The sequence below is a fragment of the Sinocyclocheilus grahami genome, unplaced genomic scaffold (assembly GCF_001515645.1).
Source record: "Sinocyclocheilus grahami isolate Dianchi unplaced genomic scaffold, SAMN03320097.WGS_v1.1 scaffold75.1, whole genome shotgun sequence".
Lineage (NCBI taxonomy): Eukaryota > Metazoa > Chordata > Actinopteri > Cypriniformes > Cyprinidae > Sinocyclocheilus > Sinocyclocheilus grahami.
Window position 1 is genome coordinate 1,741,278 of NW_015505254.1, and position 14,324 is coordinate 1,755,601.

The following is a 14,324-nucleotide window of genomic DNA, read 5'->3' on the forward strand; positions in this document are numbered from 1 at the left end:
TTTGTAATACATTGGTTTGACTTTTATCCAACAATCCCTCTTCTACTTTGCACGATATTTTATAAAACATATTATGTGCCTTGCCTTTAGTTAAGAACAATAATGCGTAATTTTAAAGGAGCCAATTAATTTTTTTACATTTTTTTTGATGTAACCATTGTCACAAAGGAAAATAATGCTGCATGTTTGATTGCCTGTCATTATCAGAATAAGACTAACCGGTTACCTGATAGCTGTAGTTTTGGATGGGTGAGAGAGGCTTTTAAAAGCACTGTAGTTGGCATGAAATCTTCCCTGCATTTTATTTCCCTCCTCCGTTCATGTAATGAGAAGGTAACAGTCTGTGAAAGATGCATTACCAGCTCTCTTCGTATCAGCTCTGAGCTGACGTTTTGATTCCGTTGTCATGTTAGGCTTTAGATTGTATGTTATCATGTATTTAAATGAGTTTGTACCCATTATGGATGTGAAGAGGAGCGGCCAGAGATGGACGTAATGAAAATTAGATGGCCATCCTCTATAAACACATGAACTAGTTTTGGCCAAGTTTAAATTCCACAACTGAGCACTTCACAATTGATTTTGCAATCAGCAAGACTTTATATCGTCTTTACATTTTGCTTTTTCTCAAAGGGTCAAATTTACATTTCATTATTTCAGAAAGCCTAGGCATTTGTTAAAGGGATGGTTCACCTAAAAATGTAAATGTACACTGTAAAAAAATATTTTTAGTTGTAAATAAAACAGATTATTGGACTATGTTGTACAAGAAAATTCTATTTCAGTCTTTCTACGTAAAAAAATTAACATTTAATTCAATGTGTTATTTGCTGTTTCTTTGTAATTAACTGTGAAATTTACTCCGTAATTTCAGAGGAAAAATTGTTTCCACACCTTTTTTTTTCGGTGTAGTCATTATTTATTCTCCCTCGTGTCTTTCCAAACGTGTATGAGAAAAGAAGATATGTTTTGTTGTCTGTACAATGAAAGTCGGTAGAGTCCAGTGCTGTATTGGGAAAAACAAAAATATCAGCTCCACAGAAAAAAAAGAGAAGGGGGAAGTCATACAAGTTTGAAACAACATGAGGGTGAATAAATACTAACAAAATGTGAACTGTCCCTTTAACCCCTTTGTGAGGGCTCATAACACTGGCTGCAACAGAATATGTAGTGATGTGTGACCATAAATGATTACTTTAATAAGTTGTTTTACTAATCGAGTCCCTTGTATATGTCCGTATATTAACTGTAGAATCCGTTCATAGAGAGTAGCTGAAATGTATTTGTCCAATTCAATGTACAGACACAAGAACAGCAAGAAACCATTGAACTGCTGACTTTGTGTCTTCTTAGAAAATGAATTAATACACCAGGATGCTTCTTCTTCCTCTTCTTTTTATAAAATTAGATGATAGGAGATAATTTATAATTCGTAGCGTGTAGTGTCAGGGGAGTATATTTTGTGTATTTCTGGAGCTGGGTCAGGAGAGGCCATGTTGTAGTTTGTGATGCAGTGTACAGTATTGTTTCTGCAATGGATATTGCAATGCTGGTAGCTAATACGATTTGCTGGTAGCTATTTAAAAGTTTAAGTCGATTGAGAAAGAACAAGAGATTTTGTTTACATGATGCCCGTGGTAAGATCTGGGTCGTGGATGATTTGTGAGCCCGCTGTTGTCCACCCTGGCCGAATCGGAGTGCTATAGCAGAACGGCATTCCATCTGTACCATGATCCAAACCCTTTGCAGAAGTGCTAGCATCATTCAGCAAGCAATTTTCCTTGTGTTTAACAGGACAGGCGATGGGACGGGGGTCTGCCTCGGAGTGTGGGGCCCAGTTGGATTGTTTTGAAGCTCTGATGAATCTCCCCGGTACAGACTCGCATGACCCGCCGCCTGTCCTGTGAAGATTTGCACTGCTCCATTTTCATCTTTCTAAAGCTGTCAACCCTCTCTGGCCGGGGTGTGACGGTGGGCTCAGTAGAACAGGGGTCTGATCGTAGTTTCGCCAGTGCAGCGGCTCCCTGGGGAGCTCTGTGAGCATGCCGTCGTCGTCTTCGTTTGCTTTTTGTATATGATCAAATTGGCTACACGCGGCTGAGAAATCGAAACGCTTCAAGAACGGGTTGTTGCCTCGATGTGTGCTTTTTAAAGTGGCCACAGGTGATGATTGAACTTGCTATGACGTGAATAATGCATTTGAGCTGATGCATGTAAAAAGAAACATTATCTTACTGTTTGATTTGGAAACCCTTGACTAATATTCTTTATAGAGCGGTGATTATTATCATTTTATGCGTGTTGTTGAAATGTTACATTTTGAACACAGTTATCTTGTGTATAAATGCTTACCATATATCCAGTAGAATGAGGAAAAAGACAAATGTATATAAAATGTCTTTTTGTATGATAAAATGTTTTATTTTTATTTTTTAGTAGTCATAAGCTTGTGGTCAAGCCACAAAAAAAATTTGAAAGCTCCTTCTAAAGGATCCGCTGTTGAGAAGAAAATGTCAGCACCATTAGCACATACCTTTCATACAGTTATCACATATTATTTCGATCACAAAATATGGACTCCAGTAAATTCAGCATCACTTGTTGTCATTTTAAATAGAGCCAACAGCTTCACTGAGCTTTAGAGGTTGATGCAGATTCCATTACCTTTTTTTTTTTTTTGCTATCTCCAAGACTTATTTGAAAGCTGCACTTATTTTTTCTCTTTTGTCATTCTAGCTTCAAGTGGTTTAAACACATTTTTCCTGTGCTTCTACTTGGAAGATTGCACTAGATAATCTGCTTTTGAATCTTTGTCGAATAATAATAATTATTTTTAAGGTTTGCTTCTCTGTAGATATTTCTCAGCATTGATGATCATGATGAATAGAGCCTAATGATGAGAATAAAAGAACGATAGAGAGATGAAGCTGCTTGAGGCACCCTTTTATTTTCCTGTTGTCATTTATGTGATAAATTTACCCTTTGTAGATGTTGAAATCATGCCAGGTTCCTGTACACTGCAAACCGCAGAGTAGAAACACGTATACAGTCACACGGCAACAATCATTTTCTAAATCAGTACTTTGTCTTTTTCCAGTAAAAATCGAAACATCCTTAAAACAAAATATATTTACATATATACATATATATATTACTGTTTGAAAGTTTGGGATTTAAATAATACTGTTATTCAGCAAGGGCACATTACATCGATCAAAAGTGCCAGTAAAGACATTTATAATGTTTTTGCTTGTCTTTTGAACTTTCTATAATGAGAAGAATGAGAAGGTATCACAGTTTCAAAAGTATCACAAACATTGATAATAAGAAGAAATGTTCCTTGATCTGCAAATCAGCATATTAGAATGATTTCTGAATCATGTTACACTGACAGATTTGCCATCAGGAATATATTACATTTTAAAATATATTCAAATAGAAAACAGTTCTTTTAAATTGTAATAATATTTCACAATATTACTGTATTTTGATCAGATAATTAACCTTGGTGAGCATATAGACTTCTTTAAAAAACATTTTTAAACATTTTCCCAACCCCAAGCTTTTGAACAGTTGTGTACAGTATATATATTTCAAATAAATTAGGGATGTTTATGTCTTTTTACTTGTGAAAAATATAAAAGTAAATATTAAAGAATGATTTTTTTTGCAGTGCAGTTTCTTAAACCACCTCTGGACAATCAGTGGCATAGCTTACCTCAGCCCAATGATAGTTTTATACAGATTAACTTAACTAGCAGGACTTTAGACCTCACTCTTCTGAGTGCCTTCCTGTTGGATGTGGGTTTACGGTGCGTGATCTTCCCCTGGTTTTGTAAGATCAGCCTACTCATGCCTGTATTTACCCGAATTGGCGGAATGTGCATCACTGAAAAGATTGTTTAATTCTGAGGTCCAGGCACTTTAATTAGTCACTGACACGTGTAATTATGCTGAATAGAATGTAAATTTCCCCAGTCCAATTTCCCTGTTCACCCACTGACATAAACAGGATGTGAGGAGACCCTACTCAGGCATACGTGAGAGAATTAGACATGCATGAGTGTTTCACTTTTGCCGTTTGTGTAATGTAAACCTTGCAATACCATGAACTTTGCGAGGTAGATAGAAATGTGAGCATGTGGTCAGATCTTTGTTTTGTCTTCTCTCAGTAAGGGCTGGACAACCTCTTCAGGGCTGAGGCACTGGAATGCAATTTCTACTCTTTGCTTCCTTCCATTTTCAGTGTTGTGACACTTGGCAGGATGCATTTCGTAGTTTTCCTCAGCTGATGAATTGACACATAACACGCTTGACACTGGCAGAAACTGGTGAATCTGAAATAGATGTTGTGCAGTTCTGCACCGGTCTGAAACCCGTAATAACAGCTCAATCTAGCTGCTTGGTTTGAATTCAAACTTGTAGTAATACACTAAAGATCTGGAAATTGTACTTGTGTGAAAATCTGAACAGCATCTATGCAACTAATCCAGGCTTTACTGAAATCTTTGTGCAGAAAGTTCTTTCTACTATTAAGGACTGTTTCAATGTGTGCAGAGCCGTCTAAGCTGTGCTAAGCCTACCATTATAATACTCAAATATAGTGAAAAAGACTGTTAGTTGAATACTGCATTTACTTCTGGTCAGAATTAACATGTAGATGTTCATGGAATACCTAATCACTACATCAAATCACATCTTGCAAAATATAGAAACAAAGAAAATGAACCTGTAATAAAATATAGTTTATCTATAATTTATTTATAAGTTGGGTTAGTTCATATTTAACCCAAAGTTGGGTTGAAACAACCCAGTATTTTTTTAGTGACGCATTAAAATTGATCAAAAGTGACAGTTATAATGACATTTATAATGTCACAAAAGATTTCTGTTTTAAATAAATACCGTTTCTTTTGAACTTTATGAACCTGAAAAATGTATAACAAAAAAATTCAGAAAATTCAGCTTTGCCGTTACATAAATTAAAATGTCTTAAAATAGAAAAGCTCTTTGAATTGTAATATTATTTCACAAAAAAATTTATTTGATAAGCTAAATGCAATTTTGGCGAGCATAAGAGACTTCTTTAAAAACATTAAAACATCTTACCGAGCCCAAACTTTTGATCAGTAATTCTGACATGATGTGAATGCAGCATTATAAAAAATTTTGCCCAGGTCTGAAACAATATGCTCCTCAGAGTGCATTTGTGTATAGGTGAGGTCATTGGTTATACTGACATTATCCCATTTAAAGTACGTAATGCAAACTTCTCAAACATTGTTTCAGATATCATGTTGCTGATTGAGCTGTGGGGGTGATGGATGGTTTTAATCTGAACTCTGATGAAATTTTACTGTAGAGTGGATGGTTCTGGGGTACAGTTCTATAGCAGATTAATATGAATGAACACCCATCGGCTCATTATTTTTCACTCTTAGCAAACCAGCAATTCAAATTGAAGTTATATACATAGATATACCAAACTGGGTTCAAATACAATTTTAATTGTACCGCTTTGCTTTGGTTTCGTTTCCTCACCCATGTGTTCTCTGTAAACCGCGAGCTGTTACGTGGGTTTTCACCGTCCCGCTGATATCACCTCTGCAGTGTCAGTCTGGATTGGATACAACTTTTGTTTATAAAATGCTTTTTGTATGTTATTATCCGACCAAGGGGCCAGATTTGCCAAAGCCTCTCAATAACACAACCTCTGAGTGCCACAACATATTGACATTGAGGTTAGTACAGTCTGACTATGCTAAGAATGCTAGCATGCGCTAAGGGCTTTTCTAAATCTGGCCCTAAGGTTAAAATGGCTCAAACGGGGTGAAGAAAATGTCTCTGTTCAAAGGGGAGAAAAGCCATTCGTGGGCTTTGCAATTTATGCAATATTTTGATAAGTCTTTCACACAAATGAATTGCCAAAAACACCCTGACATACCGCCTGCTCCCGAATGTTTGAGACCCCCAAAACAGTCACGCATCAGTGTTTCAGGGTGCCCTCTCTCCCATTAGAACAATTGTTTTGTTTGTTTTTATTCTGAATTAAGATTTTATTTCTCTGACTATTTCAATCATTGTTGTTTCGTTTGTTTTTAAGCATGCCGTTTTCTCTATGTTTGGATGCTTCGAGTTGAAAGGACGAAGGTTGAAATGTTTTTCAGAGAGCATTCTAATGCAGTGGTAAATTTCAAGGTTTTTTTTAGTTTTTCCTTCCTCTTTTTTTTAATCACATTATTCTTTACAAATATTACCATAGTAGTTACTCATTAAATGCTTGCTTGCTGCACAGATAAACACACTTCACACCAGGAAGGGGCATGTGGACATTTAGTTCAGACACATACACAACTGGCATGGTGACATGCATCCATGTTCTTTTGGAAAGCATCGGATTTTCGTTATTTGTCTCTGTTTCTCGCTAAATTGTAATCTATCAGCAAAAGTCAGTATGTCGGTTTTGAAACGGATGGGGAAAAAATGTGTTTTTCTCATGCACAACAAACTAAATTTGCCATGTGTTTTTGAACTGGTGTGAGGGGGAAATTACAGCTTTAACAATATTTCATTATAACATTGTATTCAGCCATCGCTGTTCGCAAAAAAAAAATCGCTCATGAATGCAGTACTGGAAGTATGTTTCCCTATGCAAAAAAAATAAATAAAATGAAAATGAAATAAAAAAAAATAAACAAAGCTATGCTACAACTCAGAAATGAGGTGACTTTGTGTTTTTCTTTTCCAACCAATTAGACGCTAAAGTTACTTGGCAGTCTTGAATGTTTCTGTAGATTGATCTTGATTATCTGTCATGGGTGTATTTTGGAGGCGTAATATTGTTTTGTGTGTGTTGGATCGGATGTATATTCGCTATTCACATACAGGCGAAGACAGTCCTCGTGCCTGAGGATGAGCTAATTTTAGCTCAGCCCAAGCTCTTTCACCATCTATTACAGAGCCAGAGAAAGGAAAGATGTTGCTGGACGTGTCATGATATAGTATTTCTTATTATAATGATGCATGAAAAGAGTCTTGTGGCAAAAGAAACATTTTGGTTATTGATATTTTGTTGAGAGAGTTGTCGCTAATTAGTTAGTTAGCACATGCATCCAATTTCATATAGCCAGAAGGGTTTTAAAGCAAATGTACTGAGTTTAATTAAATGTAAGGTTGACTTAGAGTCAAACATGACTAACTTGGTGAACACACATCAGTGTACTCTGCTTACATTTGCTGTATTTTTCATGCTAAATCTTAGATAATAGATTTTGTCATTGTAATCAACACTCGATAGTGGTTATGAAGGAAGAGAATGACTCATTTCTATGTAGAACAAACTTTGGATCACCAAACATTTTAAATGACAGTTTTAATTCTGTGAGCATGAGCTGCATAGAACTGGAGAAGTGGAAGAAAGAGAATGAAAGAGCGAACTGAAAACTTGTGGTTAGAGGTTTGTTTTCGGTTCAACTTGGCTGAGGAGCGCAACACACCTGACTCTAATCATCCCTCAATCCATTACCCCAGATACAAGATTGCTGGAGCCGCTTTTGGAAAAGTATAATTTCAGCTCTGGAAAGGAAGTCAAGTTTTATTTCATTTTAATGGTTCAAAATAGCACAAGCCAGCACAAGGTCCTTTTTCTTTAAACATTTGAAGGGGGTGAACGAGTGCAATAGCACTTGTTGAAAGCTTCGCGTGAACCGCGCCAGGAGCCCCTCATGAGCTCACTGCAAAATGGGAGTCAAATTCCATAACAGACACTAACCAGAGGTACCTGTTTAGTTTCACTATTTCCATGAAACGTTCGCTTTTGGACAGCAAAGTAATGACAAACCTGTATGATTTTGTTCTAAAATTGATTCAGGGGATGAAAATATGTCATTAGCCCAAATTACATCCTAGTTTTAATGACAAAAAACACCTTATTTTATTACTGTATATACACCTTGTATATGTATATACAGAGAGACGGCTATATAAAGTGATATATACAGTATGGGCTTTTATATTACAGTTGAATAAACGAGCTCAATACTGAGTTACTTATATTTTAGAAGGTTACTATTTTGTCTATTTTTGCTCGCCAAAGAAAATATTTTAAAACAAAGGCAAAGCAAGACTTAATGAATCAGCTTTTTTAAATGATTCAACTGAGTGAATGATTCCATGACTCACTAATGTGAATGCATGTGTTATTATGGCATATTGTCAGAGTAGGTAGCCTAGGCTACTTCTTTTGAATTTTACTTAATGGCCGTTAAAAAAGCGTTTGGAAATTATGGAAACAGTATGAGTAAAGATAAACCAGATGCATTATATAGGTAATGCTGCAATTGTCATGTGACCTAACCACCCTTCACTACACTGACAAATCCTCTGTGTGCATCGCATACTACTCTTGAAGTATTCTCTTTCAGATGCAGTCGGTCACTTGTTTAGTTCTTGAATGAATCAGTGAGTCGGTTGAGTAATTGAATCTGCGATTCACTCGTGAAGATCGCTTAATGGCACCTACTGGTGTAATGATGTAACAGGTACTAGCCTACAAACGTAAAGCTTTAAAACAAAACAAAAAAGAATGATTCAACATGTATTACAATACAGATGTAAACACACATGTGATTTCACTCTTATGGAAAGGTTTAAAGGGATTCAACAAGGCAGCAAGCCTTGATGTGGTGCCCGGTGTGACTATTTTTTATGACCTTTAGTCATAGAGTGAGCCGCTAACAGCCCAGCTCCCCAAAGCCTGGACCAGACTTCCCCAGCTCGGTCTGAAACTACAGTTCTCCACTCCAAAGAAAACAGCTTTGCCTCAGGAGCTGCCTGAACTGCTGCTCGCAGGCAAGAGGAAACCCAGCTCGATTCACGAGTCTCTGAAGGAGCATTTTAATTAGAGGCTGAGCTGATGTTGGCTGAATGATGAGGACACCAACACCGCCATACGTACCAACACAAAGCCTCTAAACATATGAATGAATGAATGAATGATGCATTTATATAGCGCTTTATTGTGTATTGTTGTACACCCAAAGCGCTTTACAATCATGTGGGGTGGGGGGGTGGGGGAGAAGAGATAGATAGAGCCAATCAAGTGGTTGGGGATTATTAGGAGGCCATGATTGACAAAGGCCAGGGGGGCAATTTGGCCAGGACACCGGGGTTACACCCCTACTCTTTACGAGAAGTGCCATGGGATTTTTAATGACAGCAGAGAGTCAGGACCTCGGTTTAACGTATGTACGTATGTAAACATGATGGTTTATAGGGGTAAACAATTGTCCGGGAGGCCTGTACCATGAAGCTGGATTAGCTGGCTAGCCAAGTAAGTTTCAGTTTAGTTTGCACCAATCCTGGGTTTTAGGTACCATGAAAGTGGCTTGGCTTTTAACGGCATTCATTGCCTTAGTAACTTACACTCCACAGCTAACCTGCAGTGCTCTGGGGCAGGTTATGTTCTGGTTTAGAGATCTCAAACTGAAATTTGACCAATCAGTTTCAAGCAAAGTGACGCATCTCTGACGCAATAAAGCCACTCCCCCAGTTTCTCTTACTCCAAATTAAAGAACGCTACATAGTAAAACATTTTTAAAGATAAAATTGTCTGATTTTTAGAGATGATTCTTTTTCATAATTATTTTATATGATTTATATAATTATTATACCCTTAATCCATTACACAAGTTAGCTTAGTTTGATAGTAATTTTTAAGCTTTTATTTTAAATTAATATAAACATAGATAATATGCAATATAATTAAGTTTTAGAATCAATAGCTTTAAACATGACTACATGTGAGCTTAGATTTTTAAGTGTTTTATACCTATAAATATTATCAATTGTATAAACTAACTTTACAACTTTTACTTGCACTTATATGGCAAGATGTTTTCTTTATGTTTTCCTCTTTCATGGATAGATCGTTTCATCTTGTAAATGTGTTTAAATTCTTTATATTGTTCAATCTTTTAATCTTTGGTAGTGAATCGCACCGACTCTCTTGCTAGAAGTGAATCACAGTTTGAAGGCCTGTGATTGGCTGTTCATTACTGATGTCATTCTTTCATGTGCGCATGCTCCATTAACTCAGGATCAAGCCTGAGTTGACAGAGAAAGTTGATGATCAGCTTCATGGTACCAACAAAGCCGGATTGGAATGGTTTGGTTTTGTCAACTCAAAACTAATCCTGTAACCCTGAGTTTGTTCAGCCACCATCATGGTACAGGCCCCTGTTCTGCAAACATGATATTATTGTAAACATGTTTATAAGTACCACAGAGCAATTCCGTTGATACATCATATGTCATCAGAAAAAAAGATCAGTTGAGGAAAAATATATGAAGTTAATAGAAAATTAATCTTAAAGGCAGAGGCAGACAAAGTACTCAACTCTATTACTTAAGTGAAAGTACAGATACTGCTGGTCAAATATTACTCCATTACAAGTAAAAGTTGTAAAGACAGATTTTTACTTAAGTAAAAGTACAGAAGTACTTGCTTTTGAAAGTACTTAAGTACCAAAAGTAAATGTCCTTATTTATGTCAATGCACTGTTTTATTATTAATGTATGTAATAGCCTACTTGCAATACCTCTGAAGCAACTTACAATACAAAAAAATTCATTATTATTTAACACCCCTACCCACCCCCACAAAAGCAGGATGGTAGTGATCACATCTATGTGTAGCCATTCATCCACATTTGAGCAGAGTGGACAGTAAAATTGCTGTAAATACAGAGTGATAAGGAAGAAACAAAATTAAACCTGCTTTAAAACCCAGCAACACAACTGTAGCTGTATAACTTTACAACAGCAACACTGCTTTAACAAAAATGCAAAACAGCAAGACTTATTTGACATCAAAACTAAAATTAAAAAAATGCTGTCCAATTGCTCTCGCTGTACTTTGATGTCACACACAGAACGGTCTGTGCAGTTCTGCTTCAGTCAAACACCTTTTGTGTTTTATTAGAAGACGCACAACAGTTCTTCTGTGGCTTTATAGGTAATATTTTCATTTACGCAATTTAGCAAAATCAGACAATATTGTGTCTAACATAAACCACAATATTAACTTTTTATTATTGAATTGTTGTAAATAAATATCACATTTGCAACTGGTCAGTCCTCAAAAAATGCTGGGAAATCACTTCATGTAGCCCTACAAGAGTGATTACTGATAAACTGTCTGAAAAAAAGAAAGTCACATTTTAGAGAAGAAAAAAATCACCCACTGACTTTCAAAGCTGCTACATAGTAACGACTTTCTACTTCGAGGACATTGATAGAAATGTAGTGGAGTGAAAAGTACAATATTTGTCTTTCAAATGTAGTGAAGTTAAAGTCAGAAGTTTCCAGAAAAAAATAATACTCAAATAAAGTACAGATACTCAAAAAGTGTACTTAAGTACAATACTCAAGTAGATGTACTTCGTTACTGTCCGCCTCTGCTTAAAAGTGCACACATGCTTTTTAAATTTTATCATTTTATTTTTTTATTTTCGCCCAAGGGGTCAAAGTTATAGATCCAAAGTGGACTTATAAAGAGATAAAGAGTTTTTTGACATTTTCCAGCATTTAACAACAAAAACCAAACATAAACGCTCAATGTAAATTGATTTATCTGGATGTTTAATCTTATCATATAGTCACTGTGACTGTACATATATCTTACCTTAAGGAAGTCTAAACCTCTCTGTAATTCTCTTCTCTCTGTCTGAGCATCTGCCATTTTCAATCTGTCTCAGATTCTTTCTGCTTAATATTTTTTATCAGTGTAACAAGCTTGTGAAGCTTTTTAGGCCCAGCCTAGTCCCTTATAGTCCCTATATTTATTCATTCATTCATTCATTTATTACTTTTACCTGATTTGTCCCTACAATGAAAATGATATAAGCGGGTGAAGTTCATGAAGGGATGTCTTCTGAGCACCATGAATTCAGTTAATGCCGTTTTATATCAGGTTCAGTGGATTTTTAGCCAGATGGACTTATTAGGAAAAGTATGCGTTATTGCCGCCATTATTTATAAGCCCACTTGAAAAGAAGGTTATATGTATATGGGTTATAATTACAAACAAAACATTAGATCTTTTTTGGCTAAATTATTTTCTAAAATGTTTTCTTTTAATATGGTTATCAACTGTCTTTATCCATTTATGTTGTTACTGCATCTAACTTAGCATCACTTCAAGATTGCTCCACATACTCATTAAGACTTTTTTAATTATACTATATTGCTTTTAAATACTATTAAAATAAATCATGTCAGATAACATTTGATTAGTTAATCTCTTCATTTTAAAATTCTTATCAATACTCAGCCAGTTTTATCACCAAGTTTTATGTAGGGCTTTTCATGATTTCAAATAACTGAATAACTAAATATTCAGTCGGCTCCAAATAAAAAGTCAAATAAGAGTAGCAAATATATACTTGCTTTAAAACGATACTTCCTCTCACACTGTCTTTTTTATTTTATTTTCTATTTCTAAAATGTTTGCCAGTGCACAATTCCTTCCCTGAAGACTCTTAAGAGCATGGAATGGACTTTTATATATATATATATATATATATATATATATATATATATATATATATATATAAATACAAAATACATATACAGACTGAGTGTGCAGAACAAAGAACAGACCACCCTCAGCCTGTACATGTATTTTGTATTTAAATTTATATATATATATATATATATATATATATATATATATATATATATATATAAATTTAAATACAAAATACATGTACAGGCTGAGGGTGGTCTGTTCTTTGTTCTGCACACTGAGAGCTGCAGAAGTTTGAATTGTGGTTGTTTTGATTATATCTACTTAGACTTGCAGGTTAAAAGTGATTTCTCTTTCCTCTGTTTTTCTGTAGCTGTGCTTATGAATTTAATATCTCGATTTACAGTACGTGATGTGAAGACCTTGTAAAAGCATGCGGCAGTAATGAGTTCCAGATGTCTTAACAAAGGACTGCAACTCCCCGAGGACTCCCCTCTCTGCAATACGATCACAATCAGGTCACTCTGCTACAGAGACTTCTGGGAGTGAGCGCGTGTCTCAATGCAGTATGAACGTGACCCCTGCTACTCACAGGCACAAGTGTATGTTGAGTTTTTTTATTATTATTTTTTATTACATTTTACATTTATGCATTTGGCAAATGCCTTTATTCAATGAAACCTATATTGCATTCACATTATACAGTACATTTGATCAGTTCTAGCATTCTCTGGGAATTGAACCCATGACTTTGGTGCTGTTTGCACCATGCTCTACTTGTGTGAGCAACTTTATGCATTTGCATCCTTCCATTGCAAATAATCCAATCATTATTGATACATATACTTGCATATTACATTTTAATTTGACTTAATTTTAAGTAAAATTAAGTGGGAGGGACAATTAAGCATTTAGCTGAACCTTAGCTTTAAAAGTTAACGCAATATATTATATTATAATTATTTTTTTAATGGTATTTCAGGTACACTACTGTTCACAATTTTTGGATCAGTAAGATTTTTTATTTTCTTTTGTTTCTATTATGAACAGAAATTAAGGAGAAAAAAACAGAAATTAACAGTTTTATTTGTTCAAAAGTGTCAGCAAAGACTTTTACAATGTTACAAAAAATTCTACTAAATACTGTTCTTTCTGATCTCTATTCATCAAAGAATCCTGAAAATGATCACAGTTTACACAAAAATATGAATTCATGTTTCAGCGTATAAGTTCTGAAGGATCATGTAACACTGAACACTGGAGCAATGGCTGCTGAAAATTCATCTTTGCCATCACAGGAATAAATTACATTAAAACATAATAAAATAGGGGGGGAAAAGTTATTTTAAATTGCTGTTTTACTGTATTTTGAATCAAATAAATGCAGCCTTGGTGAGCATTAGAGACTTCAAAATCTTACCAACCCAAAATCTTTGAGCGGTAGCATTTATTGAATTCGATTTTTGGATTCAAGAAAAAGAAACCGATTGAAATCAGATCTGCAGAGCTCCGCTGATTCCCTGATGGTTGTTTCATCAGTATCTCTTTCCCTTTGACTTCAGAATGTTTTTATCTGAGGTTTTGTCGTTTAACTTCACAGTACTGAACGTTAGAATAGAGCGAATGATCCATCTGTCACCAGCTCCCAAGTGATGCATGGAGCAAAGATGACGTCGCTCAGGAACCAGAATAAAAACAACCAAATAAAAATGTCAAGGCAGCAGTGGTGAATGAGAAAGAGGAGACAGAATGAAGTCTCTCTCTCTCTCTCTCTCTCTCTCTCTCTCTCTCTCTCTTT